The sequence below is a fragment of the Paroedura picta genome, chromosome 14, assembly GCF_049243985.1.
Source record: "Paroedura picta isolate Pp20150507F chromosome 14, Ppicta_v3.0, whole genome shotgun sequence".
Classification (NCBI taxonomy): domain Eukaryota; kingdom Metazoa; phylum Chordata; class Lepidosauria; order Squamata; family Gekkonidae; genus Paroedura; species Paroedura picta.
In genome coordinates, this window is record NC_135382.1 from 39,831,352 (window position 1) to 39,857,826 (window position 26,475).

Consider the following 26,475-nt stretch of genomic DNA (forward strand, 5'->3'; position numbering starts at 1 on the left):
CCGCCTCTTTACAGCCAGAGGTACTCAGAAGTTGCAAAAGGAAAACCCAGCGGAATCCGGCAGCCCTCTGGGGTGTGTGAGTGTGGGGCTCAAAGGTACGTGAACATCACCCCATCGCTCACACAGCCTCTGCAGTCCAGATTGGCAGCCCGCAGCACAAAGGGCCTGCATGGAAAAGCACTGTGGTTGAATGGAGTGGGAAGGGAATCAAGCGTGAAAGTTCATTCACATGGAAGAAATTAAGAGAAGCCCTGTTGGATCAGGCCAATGGCCCATCCGGTCCAACACTCTGGGTCACACCATGGTGGAAACTCTGGCGCCATCAGGAGGTCCACCAGTGGGACCAGAACCCTGGACGCCCTCCCAGTCTTGCCCCCCAAGCACCACAAAAACAGAGCACCTCTGCCCCAGGTAGAATGTTCCATCTATGGCCTGGGGCTAAGAGCCACTCATGGACTCTGCTCCAGATGTTTCTCCAGCCCCCTCTTGAAGCTGTCCGTGCTTGTAGCCATCACCACCTCTGGCGCAGGAAATTCAACCTGTTAATTGTTGTTTGCGTGAAAAAGCACTTCCTTATCCGTCCTGATCTTACTGCTCATTGATTTCGAATGCCCGAGAGATCTTGTTTTGTAAGAGAGGGGGAAAGGACTTCTTAGTCTTCTCTCTCCCATGCACAATTTCATAAATGCCTCCTCTCTCCTCCTTTTCCAGCAAGATCTGAGCGGCTGACGCTGGCAGTGTGTTTTAGAGGGTAACAGGTTTTAGTTGTATATTATTTCATTTGTGTATCATGATTTTATCATGATGGAATCCACCCTGCCAGACCCACTGATCTGCCCCCTCTTGTAGCGAGAGAAGCCCTGTTGGCCAGTGGGAATCTTTCAGCTACCTGGTCTTGAGGCCTTGGTGTGACTCTAGCCCAGGGATAGTCAAACTGCGGCCCTCCAGATGTTCATGGACTACAATTCCCAGGAGCCCCCTGCCAGCGTTCGCTGGCAGGGGGCTCCTGGGAATTGTAGTCCATGGACATCTGGAGGGCCGCAGTTTGACTACCCCTGCTCCAGCCGGTTGTGGTCAGAGGGAACACCTTGAACTTGTGTAGCATGCTATGTCGGTCTCTGCCCAGCAGGGGGCAGCTGCAAGAAAGTGTGTGTCCAGTGACTTTGGCAGTATGGGGGGGGGGGGTGGCCTCATGCATAAATGACCTCCAGAACCTCCAATCCTGGACAGCCTTGTTCTGATCATGCAAACGGAGAGCAGTGGCTTTCTTTATTGGGTCACTTTTTAGCTCAATTCGAGGCCAGTCCTGCCCTCCACCCATCCTGGTATTTATTTGTAAACTGAGTTTCCTGTTGGCTCCAATCTAGCCCGCGTGCAGGTGATGGCAATTTGTATTTCAAGGCACTTCCAGAATTGCTTTAGTTGTGCATTTGGCCAGGTGTTTGTTAGCTTCTGATTGTAAACAACTGATTTGCCATCCCTCGGGTAGCCCCCGAGCCGTGTCTGTTTCCGGCAACAACGGCACTGCCCCGGCCAGTCTGCACCTCTGAGTTCAGGGGATTTGCACGGCAGCCAAATGTTGTGTTAACAAGCCACGGGGCACAGTGAGCATCGGTTAATCTCTGTTTAAATGCCAGGAATGCAGCTTCCCTTCAGCCCTGACAGGTGAAGACTTCTGTGTGAGCCAAGCATTTCCATGAAATAACCGGCCCAATATAAAGATATCCCATCATTTCAGTGTGTTTGTGCTTGCTTGATGCAGAATTCTTGTGCAAGCCAGAGGCAGGCCGTGTGGCTTGCATGGGGCTGCTCCGGAATGAATTTTCACTCAACTGACAAGTAAATCCATTCTGCTGCTCCCTCCAAAAGGGGGCTGTCCGTTTTGATGAGGAATTTGCCAAGGCTTAGCAAAGCAAAAGAGCAGGAGGGTTTATCTCGTGTTCTATCCTGGACTGAGAAGTTGAATATGAAATGACAGCAATAAGTCATAATCCTAACAAAACGCTCTTAATATAACCTCAGCTTCCCCCGCCTGTTTAATAATGCCTATTTCAAGCAATGGTTCGCCAGTGTCTGCACCTTTTGCCTGGTTTGGTAATTTCCTTGCATTGACTTCCCTCCTGTGCAAAGAAGCTGAGATTTTAATAAGTCCAAGAAAGTTATAGATGTCAGAAGGATGGAGTCGGTTAAAATATTAGCCTTTTGCTTTCATGGAATTTTTTTTATGCTCTGAGAGAATCCCTGCAGAGCGATCGTGGCCTCACTGTCAGAGCAAACCTGTCTCCAAACCCTGCTCTGTAATTCTCAGTACTTGCAAAATGGCTCACCCCCCCCCTGCACTCCACGTCCATGGGTTGGGGGCTACCCTGAACAGGGCCTTTCCAGTCATCCCCCCGCCCCCCCCCCAGCTGTGAAATGACATACCCAAGAAAATGCCTTAGGCTCCCTCCTTCTGTAATTCTGCGGAAACTATTTAATTGCAGAGAGCATCTGGTATGTTTGTTCCCTGATGCTGCGCTTTTAATCTGCCCAATTTATTGTTGACAGTTGACCTCATTATAAATGGCTTTTATTATTACTTTCACGTTTTCCCCGATTGTTTGTCTGGGGCTTTCATGGCCGTTTTTATTCTGCTGCTGGCTTTATTTATTTGGATCTTTTTAGTTCATGTCTCTGCTGTTGTTCAATATTTATCTCCTTTGGTTTGGAGTTGCATTCTGTGCTGTAGCAAGGACTGAAGGGCTGGGTATAGGATCCCTAAACAAACACACAGGCGACATGCATGCAGACACGTTTGCTTGGTGCTCATACTATGATTTGGAAGTTGTGGGGCATTTTTTAATTAGGCCATTCCTTTATGGCACGTCTGCTTTATATTTGCATTGACTTGATGGGTTTTTTTCTCACTGTGATTAATAATAGCGAACAGTATTTCTGTTTAGGATTTCGTGGGGGGAGGGGAACTTGTTGCAGCATGCAGAATTGCAGCCAAACGCCTCTGCCCATGCGCGGCGAGCCTGCTGTGTCTGGGCGGCAGAAGGAACAGCATCCATTTGCAGTGCAGAGATCTGAGAAAGACGTCTGCCAAGGACCTGGGAAAAGGTCGTCAGAGAAGCAGTGAGAAAGCAGCTCTGCTCTGGATGGGCCAAGATCTGACTCAAGAGCGAAGGGGGAAGACTCCCCCCCCCCTCTTCTCAAAGCAGATTTTAAAGCTCCCCAAAGAGCAGTTTGCAGGTTGGATTGTAGCTGACAGAGAATTCCTAGCTCGCTATATGGCGGTAATGCATTCTCCACAAACGTTGGGTTTTGAAGTCTGCAAAACAACATCAGACCTTAGTTGTGCCGGCAGGCTTGGTCCAGAGGCCCCGCAGTGGCCAGCCGGATGACCCAGAAGGTTGTCGAGCACATGCCTCAGTTTTGTTGCAGCAATGCAGTGACTACTGTCCAGGGGTAGAGTGCCTCTGCACCTGGAGGTTCTACTCCGCCATCATGGTCAATAACCCTCTGCCTGAGTTTGCCCAGTCCCCTTTTCTAAGCTTGCATTCTTCACTGTGGCAGGGAGTTTGCTTAGTTAATGATGTATTGTGTGAAAAATTCCTTCTTTTTGACTTTTGGGATATTGTGTCCAGTTCTGGGCGCCTCAGTTCAAGAAGGATGCTGACAAGCTGGAACGTGCTCAGAGAAGCTTCTGGGGTGCTGACCCTTCTGTCCTCATTCTCTCTCCTCCCCAAAGTTAGACGTTCCCACCACCAGCGCCTTGCCTGTGCCGTTTGCAGTCCCCCTGGCAGTCCCATGACTTAGGGCAGGGGTAGTCAAACTGCAGCCCTCCAGATGTCCATGGACTACAATTCCCAGAAGCCCCTGCCAGCATTCGCTGGCAGGGGCTTCTGGGAATTGTAGTCCATGGACATCTGGAGGGCCGCAGTTTGACTACCCCTGACTTAGAGAGTTCCACAGGAAAGCCGGATATTACAGCAAAAGCGACAGGTTGCTTTTCTCCTGAAGGCCCCGGCTGCTTTCGCAGAGCTCGCCCTCCCTTCCGCAGCAGGTGGCTGCTATTTATTTTTCTGATAGATTAGCAATTTACAGTTGTCACCGAACATTAGAATTTGCTTTTTCACCGGCTGCTCTGCAGCGAGCCGACGGTTCACCAGAGCTTTCCCGGCCTGCGTGATCCTGCCAGGCTGGGAGGAAAATGGGATTCGGCTTCGCTTGGAGGGAGGGACGGCCTGCCTGTCCGAGAGCTGTTCACAAGCCGTCCGCAGCAATCGGAAACATCTGCCTTCAAAAGGGAGCCCTGCCGCCGCTTTAAAGGAGCAGAAATGAAGGGCTCCCTCGCCGGGTAACTGGCTCGTGCGCACTTATCGTTTCTGCTGCATCTAATGGAAACCATGAGTCGGGAGAGGGTCTGATGGCGGCTCCCCCCCCCCCTTGGATCCATCGCCTGAGCCCACAGAAGCTGCCTCCAGTTCCCCAGGGAGACCGCCACAGTAGCCCTGCCTGAAGGAGTCACTGCCTCCCCTTAAGCCCCCCGAGTTAAACCTCCTGTCCCTCCATTGTCAGCTCTGATTTGTAACAAGATTCCTGGCATCTGGTTTTCATATGAGGTATTTAATACAGAGATGCGCTCTGCTTGGCAGCTGCTGCCCAGACCTCTCCAGCCTGCGGGGGGTGGGGGGGTGGGGGGGGAGGCAAAGAATCTCTGCTGTATATAACTTTATCTGCCTCTGAAAGAGAAGCTCGAGGATGGGGGAGAAGAAGGGCTGGTATTTATACCCCACTTTTCACTCCCAGAGTGTCTTATAAACACTTTTTCCTTCCTCTCCACACAATAGACAGCCTGCGTGGTAGGTGGGGCTGAGGGAGCTCTGACGGAACTGCTCTGTGAGAGCAGCTCTAACAGGACTGTGACTAGCCTAAGCTGGCTGCATGCGGGGGAGTGGGGAATCAACCTGGCTCTTCAGATTAGAGGCTGCCACCTTTAACCATGACCCCACGCTTGCTCCTGGAGCAAACTTCCATCTTGTTGCTCCTTATTCAGGGTCCGGTCCCTTGAGGAATAGGCTCTGGCCCTCAAGCTCTCGGGGATGTGGCAAGAACCACAATTTTCCTTCGTGTCAATGTGCAGCTGTGGGCGGCTTTCTTTTGCCTGTGGAGGACTGACTCTTGAGGTCTTTCCCAAGGAGGACAAAAAGATCCAGGAAGCAGGAAGCAGGCGTCTCTGATCTGGTTTCCGTGACAGGACTGCAGGTTGGGTGCCAGCTTAAATGGAGACGCTGACCAGGGTATATCAGGCCCCGTCACTTCTCTCCCGTCAGGGGACGCAGCATGGGCTGAGGGCTCAGAGCGACCCAGCAAGATCCGATGAAGCCCCCTCCCCCCCCAGGAAAAGAAACGCCTAATCTTCGTTTTCAGAACAACAGGGGTTGTTTTCCTTCTGCGTGTAGCTCTGCTGGCTGATTTATTGCCTTAACTAATAATCTTCTCTAAGGCAGCTGCAACTGGAGATGCATTGCGTTGCTCACAGTAAATATTTCAGTCCATGATGCTGGGCCAAAGAGAGTAGGTGGGAAGGCTCCAGACTGGGGACCGTCTCTGAAAGTGGTCCTAGGAAAGGTCATCGGGGCCTGGACGTTGGGGGTCAGCCATGCAGTTTTCACATCTGCATTTTCCTTGAAAACGCATGGTTTCCAAACCAGTTCTTTCACCTCTAACTGCAGTCAGAAGGAGACCTACAGAAAGCGGTGGTCTTTCAGGTAAGAGCTGTGGGTAGGGATGGGCCACTTTTGTGGCAGAAGGTGGTGCAGATCTCATGGGTGTGGCCACAGCTCAGTGGGAGAGCACCTGCTGGGGGAAGGCATTGGCTTATGGTCAGTTAGGGTCGACAGCACAGGAAATGCCAGAGCTGTGTGTGTTGTGTAAATATCCTTGAACAGTTGACATATGTTTGGACTAGGGACACGATCCACTCCACAGCAGGCAAAGGCCGATTTGTGACTAAATTAATCTTGAGTAGCGTGATTGTCTGAATGCAGGGCATGCCACTAATTGAGCCGAACAAGGGACCATCAAACGAGATCTGAAAACATGTTTTTTTAGTTGGTTTATTAACCATGGTTAATCTTCAGCTTTGGTTTTGTGTGATGTAGAAATATAGGCATCGGGTCTCTTTCTCAAGTACTGTTATCTGCAGGGAAAAAGAGTTGGTTTTTATACCCCACTTTTCACTGCCTGAGTGAGTCTCAAAGAGGCCTGAAACTGCCTTCCCTTCCTCTCCCCGCAACAGACACCCTGTGAGGGAGGTGAGGCTGAGAGAGCGCTATGCAAACTGCTCTGTGAGAACAGCTTCTAACAGGCCTGTGACTAGCCCAAGGTCACCCAGCTGGCTGCATGTGGAGGAGTGGGGAATCAAACCTTGCTCGCCAGATTAGAAGCTGCTGCTCTTAACCACTACACCAAGTTGAGAGGCAGGGGAAAGAGGGATGGTGGTCAAAACAGAAATTTTCAAAACAAACCAGCATTTGAATTTGCAGGCTGTATCCTGGCTTCATAAATTAGCATTTAAATAAGCCCTGGTTTCAAAGGATTTTTTATGGTTTTTATGGTTCTTAATATCTGTATTATGGATGTGAATGTATCTTGTATACCACCCTGAGCCACATGGGAGTGCAGTATATAGATTTAAAACTAATAATAACAACAACAATAAATAATATTTGAACCAGAGATTTGGCTTCTATAGGCCCTGCAAAGGGAGTGGAACCCGCTGGTGAATTAAAATTCTAGCAACTCACACTACCAAACTGAAAAGCCAAGGCCTCTCCAAAAGCCCCCAAATACAGGCAGCTTTTGGGGCAGAGGTTTTCCAGAGATCAGGACTGGAACATGGGAGCAGTCCCTGGTCCAGCTGCAGGGCATGGCTGCGTGCCAGGAACGCTGTGCTGTTCTGGTCGAAGCAGGGATCACCTTTTGAGACCCGGGTCTCCTTTCCATAGGCCTGGGATGTCCTCGCTTTAGAGGAAGGATTTTTATTTTAGTCCTTTCCGGCATCAGGCCGGAAAAAAGCCTTTGATTCTCCCTCCTGATGTTATCGAGTAGGAAGCTGCAGGCCTTTGAAGTGATTCTATTTCAGGGAGCCTTCTAGTGTTTGAACTGTCCGTGGCTGCCAGTTGTGGTACATTAAGCACAAACATCCCGGACTGGACCTCAGAGGGGAGCCTCGGGGAGGGGCCTGGAAGACGGCTGCCTCAGCTGGACTCCTCCAGTCGCCTCTGTAAGAAGGCTCGCCCCTGCAAGAACTGGGGCAGGACCTATTTCTTGGACAGCGGAGGTGTCTCTTGGTTTGCGTTGTGTATGACTGCCAGCATCCTCCCCCCCACCACCCCCAGCATGGGGCTGCTGAAATAGTTGGGGGGGGGCAGCAGTTGAGGGTTGCTAACTCCAATCTGAAAGGTTCCTGGAGATTTGGGGGTGGAGTTTGGGGAGGGATTTTATCGAAAGCCTATGGATACCATAGCGTCTGCTCTCTGCTCTGTGAAGCCGCCATTGCCCCTGGGGGGGACGTATTTCTGTAGTCTGGGGATCAGCTGTAATTCCAGGGGAACTCCAGGCCCTACCTGGAGGATGGCAACCCTATCAGCTGTGGCCCTGCCTCTGTGACTGTGTGGGATGGCCCTCTGAGTGGCATTCCCTCCACCTAATTTGATGGCCCTCCCACTGTCTGATTCTCTAAATCAGGGGTAGTCAAACTGCGGCCCTCCAGATGTCCGTGGACTACAATTCCCAGGAGCCCCTGCCAGCATTTGCTGGCATTTGCTGGCAGGGGCTCCTGGGAATTGTAGTCCATGGACATCTGGAGGGCCGCAGTTTGACTACCCCTGCTCTAAATCCTCGGGCCCAGACAGTGGGCAGAAATTGGTTTTCATTGTAATGGCAGATGAAGCATAGAGGAGGCCAAAGACCTGGTTCCCTGGACATCCCCCCAGAATTCCCCCACGGGCACCCCAACACACCCCTTCGCCCCATTCATAACTTTCTCGGCTCCTGCAAGCAGGGGAGCCTTCTTGCTCCTCTGGGCTTGATGCCTTTTGCAAGGGAGACCTTGGCCTCCGCCAGCATCCTGTGGCAGTCTAAGTGGAAGCAAATGCTTTAAAAGGAAATTAAATTTACAGCTTTATTTTTTTTGAATGCATTTTATTGCCTTCCCTTTGTCATTCCGTCAAGGCAGGGAGATAAAGGAATGTTCTGCATTTGTTCTTCATCTAGAAGCCTTCAGGCAGAAAAAAAGAAATGCCCCTCTGCAGTCACAGAACTCCAGGGGCATTGCCAGGGTGCTGATCCGGGGGTGGGGGTGGGGGTGGGCAGGGGCGACTGGCTGAAGAAGGCAGTGGTTCCCCCTCCCTCCCCCAAAGAAAACTTTCCAGCTTCACGGAGACCTTTGCATGTTGACCCCTCTGCCCTGCGTGTCACATTCTGACCCTTGGGATTTGTCAGGGGTACATGTTCCTTCCTGACCCAGGCTAGCCCGATCTCCTCAAATCTTGGGAGCTGGGGGATGTACAGGCAGGCAGGCAGGCAGGCAGGCAGGCAGGCAGGCAGGCAGGCAGCGGCAAACCTCCTGTGAATGTCTCTGGCCTTGAAACCCCCACAGGATCGCCATAAGTCCGCCGTGACCTGACAGAAATTTTTTACCCCTTTCCACACGCTCGGTACAAACATGGCTTTGGCAGGGAATCCTGCGTCCCACGGTGGCCCTGCATGAATAGCAAATGCCACGCAAAACACACCCCTGCGTTCCTTTAGGGAGGCCAGTCTCCAACGGGGAGCTGGGGATCCCCCAGAACTACAGCTCATCTCGAACGTTGGGGTGCTTAGGAGGGCGGACTCTATGGTATTGTGCTCCGTGGAGGTCCCAGGGTTCCCCACGCCCCGTCTCCAACCCGGGTCTGGAATTCCCGCCCAGCCATCCCCCACTAGTAGACTGGGGGGCTCTAGGAACCCTTTGGGGAAGATTTGTTTGGGGAGTCTCCTGGCTGTTTTGGGTCTTCCCACTGAGACGTTGGGAAGCCACCTATCAAGGCCTGAATTGGAGCTCTGATGTCTTCTGGGGGGGGGGGGTTGTGGCTACGTTGCCTTCTCCTGGCAGGTGGACAGCCAAAAGATGGCTTTCAGATTCCCTCTGTGGGCTGTGCTGGCTGCCATACCAGACCCCATGGAAACCTGCTTGTTCACACGGCTGGCTTGCTGTAGGAACGTCTCTTGTCCCTGTAATATGAACCAGGTGTGTCTGTTTTATCTGGCCAGCAGTTGGAAGGTTCTGTATGCTGCCTCTGGTGCAGGGAGACCACGTGGCTGTCCATTATGCAGCACAGACGTCCTGCTAGCGCAGACCTGGAACAGGATGAGAGATATGTGCAAGGGTTAATTTAAGACAGAGATCTGGAGTCAGCCTCACAAACTGCTTTGAAAGCTAGACCTGGGAGCTGTGAAGTAACTATGAAGAAGAAGGAGAGCTGGGGGTTTTGTACCCTGCTTTTTACTACCTGAAGGAGTCTCAAAGCGGCTTACAATCACCATCCCTTCCTCTCCCTGCGAGGGAGGTGGGGCTGAGAGAGCTCTGAGAGAACTATGACTGGCTCGTGTAGAGGAGGAGTGGGGAATCAAAGGCGGTTCTCCCAGTTAGAGGCTGGCTCTAACACCAAGCTGGCTCTCAAGGCTGAGAAAGCGCCATATAAGATGCGGGGTGCATTCTGATGTCCTGGAGAAACTGCAGCCTTGCCCCCTGATTCTGGCACGAAAAGGTCGGAAAAACATGCCTTCCTGGCAGGACGGTCAGCGGTCAAGCATTTCCTTGTGGGCTGGGCACGGCGTCCCCGAGGAGCAGCTGCAGCTGGACGTGCCTCTCCGGGAAAGATCCCTGCCTAGCGGGAAGCAGGTTTTCATGGATGCAGGGTGCTGGTCTCTACTGGGAGTACGGCTGGGCTTGGCTCGACATCAGAAAGGAGCAACTATTAAACCTGTGCTGAAATTGCGCTTCCCCCACTGACCTCAATTGCTCCTTGCACACTTGGAAGCTCAGATCACTTCCCTCCAGCTCCGCCCTCTTCCTTTGATGAAGGAAGAGGGAATTCGGGGGGGGGGGGCGGCCTGCAGGAGAGCAAGCGACCAGCCGGCGTTGCTGGACAGCTGGGGTGTGTTTGAGCACAACAGCCCGCTGCTCGGATTGGGGGACGGCTCCCGTTCCTTCACCCAGCTGTGTCAATAGACCCAGAGGAAGCAGAATTCTCCACGCTCTTTTGTTTGGATGGCAGGGCGGTTGCACTGGGACGCTTGCTAGCCAGGAGAGCCACGCGCTGGAGTTGGCCTGCACATCTGTGTCCTTTGGGGACCTGCATATCCACGGGAGCAGAGCTGCCAAAGACTGCTCAGAAAAGCCGCCCCACGTGTGGCTCCTGTCTTTATTGCAAAGAGAGATTGGGACGGCAGAGGAAATGCCAGGGTGCCCCCTCCCCCCCCACACAACCTTCTGCAGGTGTCTCAGAGAAGCCGTAGGTGGCAACCCAGCAAGGATCAATAGACCAGGTGCCCTTGTGTAGCTGTGTAGCTCCCCAGTCCTCTGCAGCCTTCCTCTCTGCACCAGATCCACTTGGTTCTGGCTCTGGAGCCAAGGCAAATGAGCAGCAGAGGTGGTTGATCATCACCTTCCTCCACAGAGCCTTCCTTGGTGGTCTCCCACCCCCAGAATGACGGTGACCCCAGCCAGGAGCTTTCAAGGCAAATCTGCTTAGCTTCAAAAATCTGACAAGATCAGACTGGGGGCACCCAGGTCCCAGCATTTGCCTTACAGACCAGGCCGTACAACGAAGGAATAAGGAGGAGAAAATCCAGGGTTTAGGGCTGGTGTTTCTTCTGCCCCCTCCCCCCCCCCATGCACTTCACGTGCAAGCATCAACCCAAGTCAAATGCTGACTTTGATTTTTTGAGCAAGGGTTGCTCGGCCTCAGACAGGTGCCTGGACACTTCCGTCCTTGAACAAAGCCCCCGGAGTTGGAGAAACAAACCCAGAAGAAGGGCCGCATTGTTTCAGCCGTGGAGCCTCTCCAAGGTTCTTCGGAAGCCTCGGGGGCCTGACCCTTCCAGATTTAGCTGCAATTCTCAAGTTAACAAGCCAGCCGGCGGTGGAGGAGCTGAAGCAGTCAGTTCCGCTGCAATTGCAGGACCTCTTCCCAAAACGGAGTCTCCCCTCTGCTCTCGGAGTCCGGAGGCGATAATTGCAGCAGGCAGGTTCTGATAGGGCCTGGCCTCCGGAAGCAGCCTCTCAGGGGTCCGGCTGGGCACCTCTCAGGCCGAATGGAGCCTGGCATGCAGGGTGGGAGAAAGGGGGGATGGAGAGGGAAGGAGACTTAAATGCTCAATGGGGGGGGGGGGAGACACCTTTTCTAGTTCTTTGCTCTGCACCCTGACACCGTGGCTGTGCCTACAACCCAGCAGGCTCCTTTATCCATGCGCCGTTCTCTATTTCTCAAAGGAGAGGTCACCTGGAGGTCACGCCCTTTGCCCAGGCATCCCTTGGCCCTGATTCCAAAGGTGGCAAAGTAAAATGTGCTGCTTGCTGACCAAGGAGGGACTCGCCTTGACAGTTTCCTCTCCTGTTCCAACACAGCTGACTAACGGCAGCCCTGGGGGGGGGGTCAAGGCCAAGAGGGCTGGTCAGAGGTGGTTAGCCATTGTGTGGCCACCCTGGACTTCCTTGGTCATCTCCCGTCCAAGGACCAAGCAGAACCGACCCCACTTGGCTCCTGAGATCTGACAAGGCCAGACTAGCTGGGGCCGTCCAGGGCAGGGCAGGGCAGGTCAAGGATAGACTCTTCTTCTTCTTCTTCTTCTTCTTCTTCTTCTTCCCTTGCCTCCTTAGGAGGAAGGGGGGATAAAAATGACAGATGACTGGCTGTATGCTGGAATTCATAACAAAAAGAACGTGCAATTTACCTCGTCTTGCTTTAAGGCTGAACGGTGAACTCCGTGCTGTGCATGAATGGTATGCTCAGTTGAGTGGGTTCGCCAAAGGAATGAAGCTCTAGCCAGGGATCACCTGTGTGAGAGAGGCAGAAGTTCAAGGTCACCCGAATTAACATGCCAAAGAGATGGTGGGGTGGCCATGTTTGGGTTGGGGGATTTGGAGGTAGAGCTGCAGTTCCGGGGAGCTCACCAGGCCACACCTGGAGGCTGGCAACCCTAGGAGCAGAGTGCTCCTTTGTTTGGATTTGGAGAGTTTAGTTCTTCGACAGCAGAAGTGAAACGGGCCAGTAGGCAAGTGTCTGATTTTGGCATGGGATGAAAGGAGATCGGCTTGAAAACCGGATCTCTCCCACTTAAGGCGGCTCATCCAGCAGCTTTGAGCATTAATCAAAGTCGGGGGGGGGGGGAGAGCGGGTTGGTGTGCCCCCAATGCAGCTGCATTGTCATTCATTGGTTCCCCCCACCCCCCCCAAAAAAGCTGCTAGATGAACTCCTCATAAATGGAAAGAAAACTTTGCTACTTTCCAAACAACCCCCCCCCCCCCGGGCGTTGTTTTGCAGTCTCTGTTTTGGGTTGCTCTTTGTCATTCTGCATTTAGCCACTTGCGGAGAAGAAGATTAAAGAGCGCTGCTTGTCATGGGCAGAGCCAGAGCTGGGCCGTGTGTTCCTGGGAGTCTATTCCTGCCTCAGCGGCTGCTCCTTGGGGTGTTTTTCTCCTAGGGACAAATTGTATAGCTGCTGCTAAGCAGGCTGGCCTGCCTCTCCCAGGACCTTCCGGGGCTTCCTGGCTTGTTATCAGTCGAGGAAACGTCTTCTCCCTCTCCCACAACCTCACGACTTGGGCACACCCAGTGAAGTTGTTGAGAAATCAATTCGGGACAGGCAGAAGGAAAGACCCCTGTGCTCAACAAGTAATTAAACTCACTGCCCGCAGAGATATCAACGGGCACATACACAGATGGCTTTAAAAGAGGCGAGACAGATTCGTGATGACCGAAGGGAGCCTCCATATCAGAGGAGGACAAACTGTGGCTCTCCAGAGGTCCATAGACTACAATAACCATGATCCCCTGCCAGCAGGCAGGGGCTCATGGTTATTGTAGTCCATGGACCTCTGGAGAGCCACAGTTTGGCCACCTGTGCTCTGTATGCACCTGCAGCAAACCTTTGAGTGCCGGTGCTAGGAGGCCCCATCGAGAGAAGGCCTCGGACTCTCCCCCGGTTCTTGGTCCTCCAGGGCCTCTGGCTGGCCGCTGCTTGAGACAGGGTTGCTGGACTAGATGGGCCACCGGCCTGACCCAGCAGATGCTTTAGGATGCTTAGGGCTGATCCTGCGTTGAGCAGGGGGTTGGACTAGATGGCCTGTATGGCCCCTTCCAACTCTATGATTCTATGCTCCACAGAGTTGTGTGCATATTTTAAAGGGTTATTGCATGGTTGCTTGCGGCCGCTTGGAAACAGGGACAAAGGAGCTTCTAAAAGCGCTGATTGCCCAGTGCGGCGGTGGGGTCTCCTCTTGTTCACAGTGCGATGTGTGCACCGTTTTAAAACAGGGCCTTCTCCTGCTGTGCTGTCCTGAGCAGATAGGCCGGGTCGGTGAGAACCGGCTACTGGGGCTGCCTCGAAAGGCATCTGTGCTTGCCGGAACTGCACGTCCTTGGGGGGCCAGCCGAGCGTCCGGGGCCCCTGAGTTCCGCGAGCCGGTTGTGTGAAGAAATAAACAAGATCCCGTCGTGTTTTGCCTGCAGTGCCGAAGCTGGCTTGAGAGGCGCGTGGTTCTCCTCGTAGGCAGGAATCCCAACGCTGCTTTCCTGGAGCGGCTCTGTCGTGTGGGTGGGTTTGCAGAGTCAGGAAGTGCTGGCAGGGAAAGCGATACCCCACAAGGCCCAGGGATATTCGTCAGACGCCCCCCTTTCCTGAACCTGACAGGAGGCGGGCAATTAGCTAACAGCAGAAGCATCCCCTTTGCGGAGGGGGCCTCGCCAGGCAACAGAGGTGGAAGCTGTCAGCGGTGAGGTTTCCGTGGCCACGGGAGGAAGCGCTGGAGGCCAGGTCCTGCTCGCTCCCCGGTGCCACGTTGGGCCATCTCGGCACTAACGCTGAGTGGGTGACGCTCCTGCCAGAGCAGCATGCCCTTTCAAGGGGGAGGGACCATGACCTCGAAGGGAAAGGAATTATCACCGTGTCCTCTGCATCCGCTCCAATGACAAGGCGGGGGGGGGTGTGAATCCTGGCAGCCGGACGGCAGCCCCCTGTGTCGAAGGGGGGACTGCGGAGATGCTCTCTGGACCCCTCGTCGGAACCCCACATCCCGGCCCTCCAGTTCCATGTAGACCAGTGGTTCTCAACCTGGGGGTCGGGACCCCTTTGGGGGTTGAACAACCCTTTCACAGGGGTCACGGCAAGGCAAGCCGTGGTTGCCATCCACACAACAGCCCTGCGGGGTAGATCGAGATAATGCATTCATCCGTCTGGAGCAGCGGAAAAGAGCGAGATCGGAATGGTGGGACAAGAGGCAGAACTGAGCTGAGAAACCCTGGGGGGGGGGGAATCAATTTCTACACAATCATGAACAATGGCTCTTCACGCCATTGGTCAGTTTGGTTTAATTTCTGTGAAAGGACCCTGGCATAGTTTTATGCTTGGGGGTCACCACAACATGAGGAGCTGTGTTAAAGGGTCGTAGCATTAGGAAGGTTGATGTAGACCACGTTAGCTGGCCTGGCCGTGATCCCCCTGCCCCCAGGAGACCACAACACTGTGACAAGAGCCCAGGGGCATCGTTGCCAGAATGTGACCCTCGTGCTGGGACTGGGCTGGAGGAAGTGGGGCTTCTGCCAGTGATACCTTTCCCCTAAGTGCCTCTGTGTAGAAGGGGAAGCTGTCTGCACATGCACAGAGGCATAGTCTTTCATTGCATGTTGTAAACGTGGGCTCAGGCGCTCTAAGTTGCTAGAGCTGAACTTGACTCAAATTAAACCCGTTCCGTCAGAGGGGGGATCAGGGTAAGGGGCACAAGAGGTGACTGGGGGGGGGGGCTGTTGCAAGGAGGAGCTTCCCAAAGAACTGGGCCGAGCTGGAAGTTTGGGGTGGGAGGTACCCATAGAGGTGTGTGGTTAGTTCACAGGCGGGAACTGTCCAGAGTTCTGAGGAGGAGGACGGCCATCTTGGTATGGAGGGCTGGCTCAGAAGCCTCTTTGTACAGATTTCCAAGAGGCCTGAGTTTCCCAGGAGTGTCTCTCTCGCTCGCTCTTGTGTGTGCGAACTGGCCCCAGTTAGGAGCTGAGGACCAAATTTAGGGTATGGAGAGCCAGCGTGGGGCCAGGGCTAAGAGCAACAGCTTGTCATCTGAAGAATCGGCGTTGATTCCCCGTTCCTCCTCCACATGAAGCCTGCTGAGGAACCCGGAGGAGTCTCAAAGCGGCTTCCATTCACCTTCCCTTTCCTCTCCCCACAACAGACACCCTGTGAGGGAGGGGAGGCTGAGAGAGCTCTGATGGAACTGCTCTAAGAGAACTGTGACTAGCCCAAGATCACCCCACTGCGGCTCTTCAGATTAGAAGCCATCACTCTTAATCATTATGCCAAGTTATGTTTTATCATTTTAACTTTGTGTAAACCCTATGATGTCAGCCACTCTGAGCCTGCTGCACATGGAGGGGCGGCCTAGAAGTTTGTAAGGTTGGTGGGTGCTTCACCTCCACCCCCCCCCTGCAATTTCCCTGAAAGGGGAACTCTGTGGGGGAGCTGGCCCAGGTCACCAGCGTGAGGTCAGGGGCTGCTCCCAGGTGCCTGGATCTGGCCGGCCTTCCCTTCATTATCTCACTCCAGGGTCGGCGTGCCGGAAGAGAGGGTCTCGCTGGTGCTGGAAATACTTCTTCGGCTTGCACGGTGGCGGAGCAAGGGAAATATTTTCACAGTCCTCTTTCTTCAGTGCTGCGAAATATTCCATTTTCATTTTTCAGCTGATGGAAGAAAAATACACAGGGCCGCAAGGGAGGGGACTTGATTCACAGGCACAAGCCCCCCCCCCTCCCCGCCCGCCCCACAAGCCAAACACAGGACGGGCTTGTCTGGCTGATGAATATCGGTCTTATTTGCTTGCGCTCTCTTGTGGACGGAGCCTGTTTTCAGAAACCCCAGGCATCCTCAGCATTTCCCTCCCCTGGCATCTATGGGGCAGCCCCGTCTGTAGCGTGCCATTGTTGGGAGATAGGGATGCTATGAAAGGCCGGCTCTGTCCTTGCAACCGGCTGGCCGGGCAGGTTATGAAGGCTGTGTTGACTCCTGCAAGGAGTGTTTTCCTAGACAGATCTGCAATTCACACTTCCTCTCGCTGCCGGGCCAGGCGAGTGGCCACGGAGAAAGGGATGCTTTTCCCTGAGCGGGGAGGAAGAGGAGGAGGGACGGCAGCAAAGCGGCTGTCACAGTTTCTGTCTGGAGAAATCATCTGCATTTCATTTTTGTGGCCTGGGGGCTTGCCGAAAGGCTGGGATTTTATGCCGTGTGCTCGTTGCCTTTGTTTAGATGCAGGGGAAACTTGTGAAGGAAGCAGATTCCTGTCATTATGTGCCAAGGCTCTTTCAAGATCCTAGGAAGGAAGGAAGGAAGGAAGGGGGAAGACCTTGGGGCCCCAGGCAGGCCCCCCTACACACACACACCCCTTATTCAATATGCAGCAGTGAGAGGCAAATTCCTTACCTGGCATAGGCCTGGTGCAGGTTGGCAGGGCGGAAGCTGGTTCTGGCCTTGTTCCAGAGGGATGCGTCTCTGGCCCCTTCCTGCCCAAACTGCCCGGCTGGACTTTCTCCTGACCCTGCTGTGTGCTCCTATCCCCAACCCCCTCCCTGCCTGTAGAGCCAGTTCCGTTCTAGGCTCAGAATGTGGCTTCCCAGAGTCGCTGTGTTGGTCTGCAGTAGAAGACCCAGATTCGAGTCCAGCAAGGTTTTCGTGGAATAAGCCTTCCCAGGTCAACGCTTCTTTTCTTATAAGAGCGGAGGTTCTAATCTGGCGAGCCGGGCTTGATCCCCCACTCCTCCTCTGCATGCAGCCAGCTGGGCCAGTCACAGTCCTGTTAGAAGCTGTTCTGACCAAGCAGTAATATCAGGGCGCTCTCAGCCTCACCCACTTCCCAGGGTGCCTGTTGTGGGGAGAGGAAGGGAAGGCAAATGGAAGCCGCTTTTGGGCAGTGAAAGACGAGGCATAAAAAAACAGTCCTTCCTTTTCTTCTGTCTGATACTTTGTCAGGTATCCCAGGAATGGTGCTTGGACTCCCCAGTTTATACCCTTAACTTCTTGTTGGCGAAGGAGGCCTGTAGGAGGCTGATAAATGCCTAAGCAGCGCCTGGATGCTCACAGAAGCCTTTCTCACTAGTAAGTGAACATCCCCTAGCAGTGTGAGTCTCAACTGGACCTACTAGAGGGGATACGGTTTGGCTTTTGAAATTGCTTCTCCACTAGGAGAAACCCTGCCCTTTATCTCCTCTTAGCCTGGGCCTTGTCAGGGTTCTGGAATCGTTCCTCTAAGCCAGAGGTAGTCAAACTGCGGCCCTCCAGATGTCCATGGACTACAAGCATTCGCTGGCAGGGGCTCCTGGGAATTGTAGTCCATGGACATCTGGAGGGCCGCAGTTTGGCTACCCCTGCTCTAAGCCCACCTGTGGGACTCCTAGTTCTCCAGCGTCCAAGAAACCTTTTCAAGGACAGGCTGAACAGAGGAAAGGGCATGATCCAGCGGATGTGCCGTGCTGTTTTAATTTCGAGAGCGCCAGCATGGGGAGATGTCTCTAGCGTGCTTCTTCTACCAGACCATATTTTGCGTACTTGAAATGCAAACAGCACAATAAATTCTTTGCTTAAGGGGGAAAGGAAGAAAAAATACTCTTGAGATGAAACCAGTATGGGATAATTTGGAGCACCTGGTGGACAGAGCGCCTTCAGGCCCTTCTTAAGAGTTTGCAGCCAGGGGGCCAGGTCAAGAGGGGACCGCTTGTAGAATGCAAGCCCTTGGAAGAACACGAGCCAGACCTCCACCGCGGGGTGAGAGGGGGCAATGGCCGGCTTTGCCAGGAGCAGGCGTAGCCAGTGAGCAGTCCCATACTTTGGAGTTCCCAGGTGCCCCCAGTCTCACCTGTCTGAAGAAGGGGGGAAGAGGAAGAGCAGGTTTCTACTGCTCCTTGGCCTTCTTTGGGTCCTGGAGCAGAGGACAGCACCTGGGCCAAATTAGTACACACCTCTCTGCCGTGGATTTCCCATGCCCGGGCTCTGGCTCAGATCAAGCTGTGTTTTTATGTGGCACTGTGCCGTTCTACCTGCCGAAGCCCTGAATGCAGCGGGTACTTCCTGAAATTCTCTCTGCCGCAGTTCCCACACCCGTGGCTTCCTGAAAGTTCCCAGCTAACAGAAGCAAGGCGTTTCCATGCAGGATCCCACTGCCAGGTTGAAAGTTGTGGCTTTCCTGCTGCAGGGAACTCTGGGAGTTGTCGTTGTAGGGAGTCATGAAACCAGTTGTCCACATCGTTTGTGAAACTTTGCCCTCAAGGAGTGTGCTGCTGGGCGGGGGGGGGGGGGGGGGAGCATTCAAAGCGCTGAATATTTGTGGCATCGTGTCTCTTGGCTCATGTCTCTGGGCTCAGCCACTGCTTCCCTGCTTTTATTTATATTTCAGTTTATTGACTGCCACTCCTGGACCATGCCGGCTCGTGGCAGTTTACAAAATCACAATAAAACAAGAATAAAGCACATACTGCCGGAAGCCTAAAGCAGTCAGTACCCTTCCCAGTGTCCCCAACCAGTCCTGGTATGCACCTCGGGACGTTTTCCCCTGCAGATTCCATTTTTAAAAGTGAATTCTAGATTGCCCAGGATTTCTCTTCGCCCTGGCATCTGTGCCAGTGGGCACCAAGGTCCCTCCGTGCTGCAGCATCCTCTGTTGCCATCTAGCCAGCCGAAATGGAACTACATCCCCCACAGATTTGCTTTTCTGCTGTGTTATCAGCTGGTGACTGTCAGACTACAATCCACGATCCGGCATTCGTGCAGAGACACCCAGATGCTTCTGGGAAGCTCACAAATGGGGCACCAGGGAGACCCCAGCACAAAGGGAGCGCATGCCTGATTAGGGACCTCCCATTCTGGCCTGTCCAAGGTTCCTAATTCCTGGACGTGTGCACCCAATTTCCGAGCAAGTGTTCAGAGCTTTCTCACGTTTTGCTGCCTCGCCCTGGTTTAATCGCTGATTTCTCGTTATGCACCAGGGTTAGTGGCCGATGCACGAGCCCTCGGCTGCAGCAGACCCACCCGAGTTGTTTCATGAGCCCAGGCGAACCCCTCGTATCCTGAGACCTCTTTCTTTGCGCAGCGAATCAGCAGGGCTCGGTATGCCAGTGTCTTCTTGGCAGAGCGTGCAGATAATTTAAATGCCTGCTTTTGTCTAGTGGCTGTCAGCCTGCGCTGGGCTCCAGTGAGGGATGCAGAGCAGATTTCCCAGGGAACAGGTTTGGCCGGCCGGCAGGCCACAGCGACGGCAAGTTGGGTTGACTGCCTCCTAAGTCCAAACAGGTCTCAAGCTGCGGTGCTGGATTGTCGCTTTGTGGCCTGGGAAGCCAGACTTGGTGCATGGTGTGGGTGAACAGTGAGCATGCTTGGCAGGCACCCGGTATGTGCCCTTTCCCGCAAGCACATAGCGCATTCAGTGCGCTCATCATGTGGAGCCATTTTAGTGCTGCAGTTTAGTGCGGCCCTTTTTAAGCAAGGCCACGATGTTTAAAGGCAGCTGATTTCACAGTAGAGAAACATGGGGAAAGCCCCGTTCAGAGCACCTGAAGGCGTTGCTTGCAGGAGGAGCTTGTGGGAAGCTCTTTGCAACTTTCCCAAAACTTCGTTCAGTCCTGAGCCCTTGAGATGATGCCACAAATGCCTGTGGCCTGAACATCGATGTTCCTCTTGCTGAGTCATACCAAGGGCTGCCAGAAACCACACTGCAGGGGAAGGTGAAAGAGGCAAAGGCCATCATTTGCTCTCCCTTTTAATACTCCAGAATCTGCTTCTTTAGATTTAGCCGACCTGGCCGGATTAGCCACGCTTTTCTAACCTTGCAGATGGACTGCTATAATACAAACGGTATGGGGCTGCCCTTGGAAACACCCGGAAGCTACAACGGCTAGCCAATGGGAGAACCTCTTGCCTATTCTAACAGGCCTCCATTGCTTGTCGGTTTGTGTCTCCGTTCGGTTCAAGGCGCTGGTTATAATTTTCAGCTAGGGCTGCCAGCTCTGGGTTGGGACATTCCTGGGGATCTGGGAGTGGACTCTGGGGAAGAGAATCTGCCCGTCCACAGGTTCGAATCCCCACTTTGCCATGGATGCCTCCTGGGTGACCTTGGGCCAGTCTCACTCAGCCTGAACTACCTCACAGGGTTGTTGTGAGGGGGAAATGGAGGTGGAAAGAGTGGTGCATTTCAGGGATGGCCAAACTAGCTCTCCAGATGTCCATGGACTACAATTCCCATGAGCACATGCAGGCAGGGGCTAATGGGAATTGTAGTCTATGGACATCTGGAGAGTGTAGGTTGTTTGGGGCCCCCATTGGGCAGAGTTGGGATACAAATAAGGTAAATAAAATAAACAAATTGTCAGGATTCCTCTTTGGGTGATACAAGCATTGTGTTTTGGTAGCATGCCAAATTATTTAATGTTATTTATTTAATTGCTATTTATATGTGTGTGTGTAAATAGTAAGGGATCTTTTCAGAGCAATACCTATACTGATGTTTTAGGAACAAGCAAAATCATTTCCAAGTGATTGATGAAAGAATCAGCTAATTGAGTCACAAGTTAACCAACTAAAAATTCTTTTATCGGTGCACGGTGGCTTTTGAACCGGCCAGCCTGTGCATTTAGAAGCCTGGCTGATTCCTTCCTTCTGTTCCTGTTTCGAAATACGGGAAATTCAATTCAGCCAGCTTTGGCTCCCTCTGCAGGAAATCTAAATAAATTGCAATGTAGTTTTTGCTCCCCCCACCCCACCCGTCTGCCCCCAATTTGTTGATGGGATTGTAAGTTATAGAGCAAAGAAGCAGGTTATAGATAGAAGATGAAGAGCCAGGAAGCACAAATGGTGACTTGGAAGCCCTCCGTTGGGGTCGGTCCTGCCGCAAGAGCAGTTCAAGTTCAAACGAGGGTCTTAAAAATCACCTCCCCCCCCGCCAATAGACCGAATTATAATAGTTTTTAATTGAAAATAAAAATGCTGATAGTGTTCTGAACTAAATTTCTGGGACAGAATAATTAATGGGGTAATGAACCCACACTAGAAATGCTCATTAATCTCTACTTTTAAGAAGAAAGTTCTAAAAAAAAAAAACCCACCCCAGAACTGATATATAGAACCATTGATGGCTCAGAAGTCTTCCAGACCCTTTTGAAACGCCCTGCCTCTCCGAGCGCTTTCTTGAGGAAGGGGGTGTTGTCAAGCAGAGCAGGGGAATAGCTTTTTTGTGTGTGCCGGATTCCGGCTCCACAGTCTGAGGGCTCCAGTGTCAAACTTCCCTTTGTCAGTCATTGAAGGATATCTTGTTGGCCTTACGGGGCTGCTGGACTCAACTCCAGCTGCAGACTGGCACAGCTGCCCTCTGGAACTATTTCTGTAGAGATTGGGGGGGGGGTAGGGAAACCTCAGGCTATGAGAGGTGAAGAGACCTGGGTGCCAACTGCCCCAGGAGATGCCTTTGCGCCTGCGGTGTTCTGTTGTCATGTTTCCATATGTTGGAGTAAATCGTCCCCAAATGCTAATGTAACTTTTTTTTTAAGTAGCTCCCAAGGAATGGTGTGAAGAGTTCTTTGTGCAACGTTGTTTTCAATTTTCATATCAGTTTTCATAATGAATACAACAAGGGGTTCCCTCAAGGACTTGTGGGCCTGTGGAGATCCTATTTTTAGCAGTGCCAAATCAAATCAGACATGTATGCACCCCATGGAAAATGGGGCAGTTTCCCTAAAAGCCCTCCTCTCTTTTCCTTCCTTTTGGCAAACTGGGCAGTAAAGTGATTTGATTTGCCATAGCTTAGCAAAACGAGAGCTCTGAGCAGTGACGGTCATGTGAACAATCTCTGTACATTTCCTAATTTCATCTTGAATTTTACAATTCCTGCATTTTGTGGCTCCTCCTACTGATTTTTGTTGTTGTTCATGGTGCTGTACATAAAGGTCTGCCTATGGAAGACCGGCCACATTCATCTCATGCAGGGGACATGCTGTAGATCAGAAACGCTTACATCAGAATAAAGATGGTTAGCCTTGAAATTGCCAGGGGGCTCCTGCTTATTTCCCCCCCCCCCGAATACTGGGATCCTTGGCTACTTTATGAGATTCGAGGGCACAAGATGCAGCGATCTCTAAGAAAACAACCCCTACAAGGTCTGAAACGGGAGAAAGGTGGATTAAAATGACTGACGATGAATATACTGGTAAACATTAGCCATGATAACTCACCTTCCTGGGTCCTCTGAATGCCAGACGCAAAGGACGAACCTTTGGATAACCTCCCATTTTCAGGGAATGTGGGCCAGTGCTTGGAGTGGGGCATCCCCAACGCCCTGTGCTGTCCAGAAGGTGCATGAGGTCCATGTAAGGCGGGGCTTGTTCTCTGCTGCCCCCATTCTGATGGAAGGGGTGTCCTCTAGAGCAGGGGTAGTCAACCTGTGGTCCAAATGCTGGCAGGGGCTCATGGGAATTGTAGTCCATGGACATCTGGAGGACCACAGGTTGACTACCCCTGCTCTAGAAGGCCAGGGGCACTGGGAGGCAGCTGGGCTCTCCTTACCCAGGGTGTGGTGGTTCCACTCTCCCTTCAGGGTTCTTTCGGGAGGTGTGAAGGGGTGGGGGGCTCTATTCAGCTTTGCAGCCATTTGTGGGGGGCACTCACACCCTCTCTCAACATTCCCAAGGTTAGGGACCCCTGGGTTAGAGTGCTGGATTGAGAGGCAGGAGAGCCAGGTTCAAATCCCCACAAGGCTCCAGGGTTATTGTGAGGCTAAAGAGGGAAAGGGTGGCCGCCTGAGCTCCTTGCGATAAGAGCGAGGCTTTAAAGACGGTTCCAAGCAGAGCTTCGTGCCGGTTGCATCTGGAAGCAGAGGGCTGGCCTAGATGGCGGCCTCTGGCTTAATCCCCTTAAGTGGATCCTTATCGTCCTGTGCGGTCCGGCCGGGCTTGCTGGGCGAGCAGGGATCAGCACGTCCGTCCCCCGACCGCAGTTGAACAAGTTGCCCAACAAATACATGTAATCAATTGATGTGTTTATTTCTAGGAATGTGTAGCCTGCACCTTCAGCCCAAAGTCTCAGGGGGGTCACTACGATACCGAATGCAGTAACCTAAAGTACATTGAAAAGAAGAAGAAGAAGAGTTGGTTCTTAGATGCCGCTTTTCCCTACCCGAAGGAGGCTCAAAGCGGCTTACAATCTCCTTCCCTTTCCTCTCCCCACAACAGACACCCTGTGAGGGAGGGGAGGCTGAGAGAGCCCTGATATCACTGCCCGGTCAGATCAGTTTTATCAGGACCGTGGCGAGCCCAAGGTCACCCGGCTGGCTGCATGTGGGGGAGTGCAGAATCGAACCCGGCATGCCAGATTAGAAGTCCACGCTCCTAACCACGACACCAAACGGGCACCAAACACAATCCACCCTCCCTGGCAGGACAGCACACAGAGGAAACTGGATAACAAAGGTCTGGGTGAAGAGGTGTGTTTTCACCAGGCACAGAAAACCATATAATGAGGGGGCCTCATGAATCACCCGTAGTGGGCTGTTCTGCATTCTGGGGGCCACACAGAAAAGACCCTCCTGCAGGCGACCACCTGTAGTGACATGCAGCCTGCTACCTCATTGGCAATCTGCCCGACTGGCCAGCGCCTGTGTTTTCCTTGCTCGCTGGCACCATCTGCTCTGATGTACAAGCTGCCAGCAGGCTAGCCTGGAACGCAGGGGCTGACGGGGCGAGGGGAGAGCTGGCCTGCTGATCTCCTGCTCCAGGGGTGCTTGGTGCGCAGAGGGGGGTGAGGTTGGATCGTTCCCAACTTTCTGTAGTTGCGTAATTCTAGAAATCTTTTGGAGGGCAGCAGGGAAATGGGGGTTGGGTGGGATATGCAACCTTTAAGGGGATTTTGTAAAAACATGTCAAAAATAGTAGCCATCATCAAGGACAACGCACCTCTCTAGCCTGACAGTTGACCGACACCTGGAGACACAGGTAGCACTCTCTCCAGGGTGAATTTCTTCTGCGTTGAATAGAGAGCAGGCCAGGGTGTTCGGATCCTGACCCAAGCATCGCAATGTAGCCATCCATCTATCCAGCCATCCTCAAAAGATGTTTTGCTGCTAGATTTTGTTGCTGCTGGTTTAGCTAAATGTTGCTTTAACATGAGTTCAGCAGGGAGCTGTTTTTCTCCTTGCAGCCACTCCTCAAGACAGGCTAGCCAGAGATTGTGATTTGACTCCCAGTTGGGCTGAGTAGTGATTTGAACCCAGTTCTTCTTGGTCTAGGGAGAAGGAGCAGGGTTTGCTGGTTCCCAGCCGAACCCCTTTCCCCTCCGGCTCCCCACCTGTGTACTCCACCTGCAGGGCTGTTCGTCCACCCCTGGTCCTCTTTCGTCTTCCCTCCTATCTGTAATAAACCATCTCAAATATGTGATATGATAAAGACAAAATGCCCTTTCAATTTAGCTCGCCCTAATGCCAGATTCTACTTTCACCGAAGTAATTAAGATTAATGCAGCTGATAATTTAGGAAGCATTCTTAAATGTACCTTTCTGGCAGCATCTAAGATACTTTTCCCTCAGAAGATTTATCAGAGTACTTAGGTAACAGATAACTCCTTAGCAAATGGCTGCATTCAGAAGCAAAATGAGAGATAAATATTTCTCAAATAAATGTCAAAATAGCTCACCCTTCGTTACAATCTCTCAAAGGAGTGGCAGTGACTTCTGCGCCTCTAGACCATTTCTGCATGGCCCTGGATCCCTCCGTTGACGGGTGGTGTGTTTTTATTTGAATGCAATGGTTTATACGCAGGGCTATGTAATGTCATACCAACCAGAAGGGGTCTTGAGAGACTGGATACACCTGGGGCGAGGGGGTTCAATCCCGTACATGATGACCCAGAACCAAATGGATACATCAGGACCTCAAAAGGTCCTCAGCAAGCTAGAGATGCCTGTTTGGAATTAAAGAGTTCCCATATTTCTTCTGTTTGAGATTCAGGGTGGGGTTATAGTTAAAGAGCTGTGGACTCTAATCTGGAGAATTAGGTTCAATTCACCACTCTTCCACATGCAGCCAGCATTTCAATCGTGACAGAGCCTTGGGCCCAGGAGAAATGTGTCTCCCCCCGGCTGGAACAGACATTGCAGCTGCCTTTGCCCCCAAGGTGGTTCTGGGGGGGGGGGGGAGAGGCAGGGCAGCCCATGTGCCTTCAGGTGGCTCCCTGTGGCCCAAAGGGGATGCTCGCAGGAGACACAAAGAGGAATTGTCTCCTCGCCAAGTGAAGGCCAGGATCTCTGGAGCGCCGTGTGGAACACACCAAAGGGAGCCAGCTAGGTTGAGTCACTCGGAGCCGGCAGCCGAGCGCGTCTGTACATTGGTCTCCCGGGAAGGCCTGTTCCCTGCACGTCCGACAGCAGCGCAGTCAGGGGAAAACGTGTGCTGCGCATCCAGCCTGGCTCGGGCGCTTGAATGAGCTTCTGATCTAGGGCAGCTGCGGCCGCCAAGCCAAACAAAAATTCCTGACATATTTCTCTCTTTCCTTGCAGCCAAGAAATTCATATTTCACGGGAAGTTAAGCCGGGACCCAGCAGTAGCTGAGTGACGGAAGTTTTCCAAGGTATGGCCAGGGGATGCGGAGGGCTGGCAGGCCTGGCAAAGGGCCTGTTGTTTATCCCTCCCCTCTGCCCTCGCCCCTCGCCCCTCGCCCCTCTCCTCCTTGGGCCCAGCGACATGGAGCCTGTCACCCCCTGGCCTTTTCCTTCCTCTCCTGTTGACCTGCACTGCCGCTTTCAGCCCAGCAAGTGGCTGTCTTGGGGTCCTTGACCACAACCCTCCATGGCCGGCCTGAGAAAGGACAAACGGGGTTTCAGACAGTCCCGGCTTTGAGGAAATCCTTGTTCATGACCTTCACCAAAGCTTTCGCCTCTCGGGGTCTATTTAACCTGACTGGATATAATTTAAATCTGGACCAGCCGATCAAGCGGCCTTCTGTCGATCCTCCCCACCCCAAGTAGAAGGGGCCGCTTCATTGCTAAGACGCCTCCTTTCTTCCCCCTCCGGGAAACGGCTTGAAATTAATAAGTGCTTGGAGGAAGAGAGGGAGCAGCTGAGCGGCATTTGGGGGCAGCTTTTATTCAAAGACGGTTCCCCCTGCTCCGGGAAGGAGGTCCGCAGCATCTCACCCCGGCCTGCTGCTCT

The 26,475-nt window shown here is 52.8% G+C and overlaps 1 protein-coding gene across 4 annotated transcripts in view; it reads left to right on the plus strand.

The window, feature by feature from the left end:
• ZNF469 (zinc finger protein 469) overlaps positions 1-26,475 on the plus strand; it is a 124,214-nt gene that overhangs the window by 81,169 nt on the left and 16,570 nt on the right. For all 4 annotated transcript variants that reach the window (XM_077309912.1, XM_077309914.1, XM_077309911.1 and 1 more), the window contains one exon: positions 25,824-25,894. The gene's annotated coding sequence lies outside the window, so the exon portion shown is untranslated. The remainder of the gene's footprint in view (positions 1-25,823; positions 25,895-26,475) is intronic.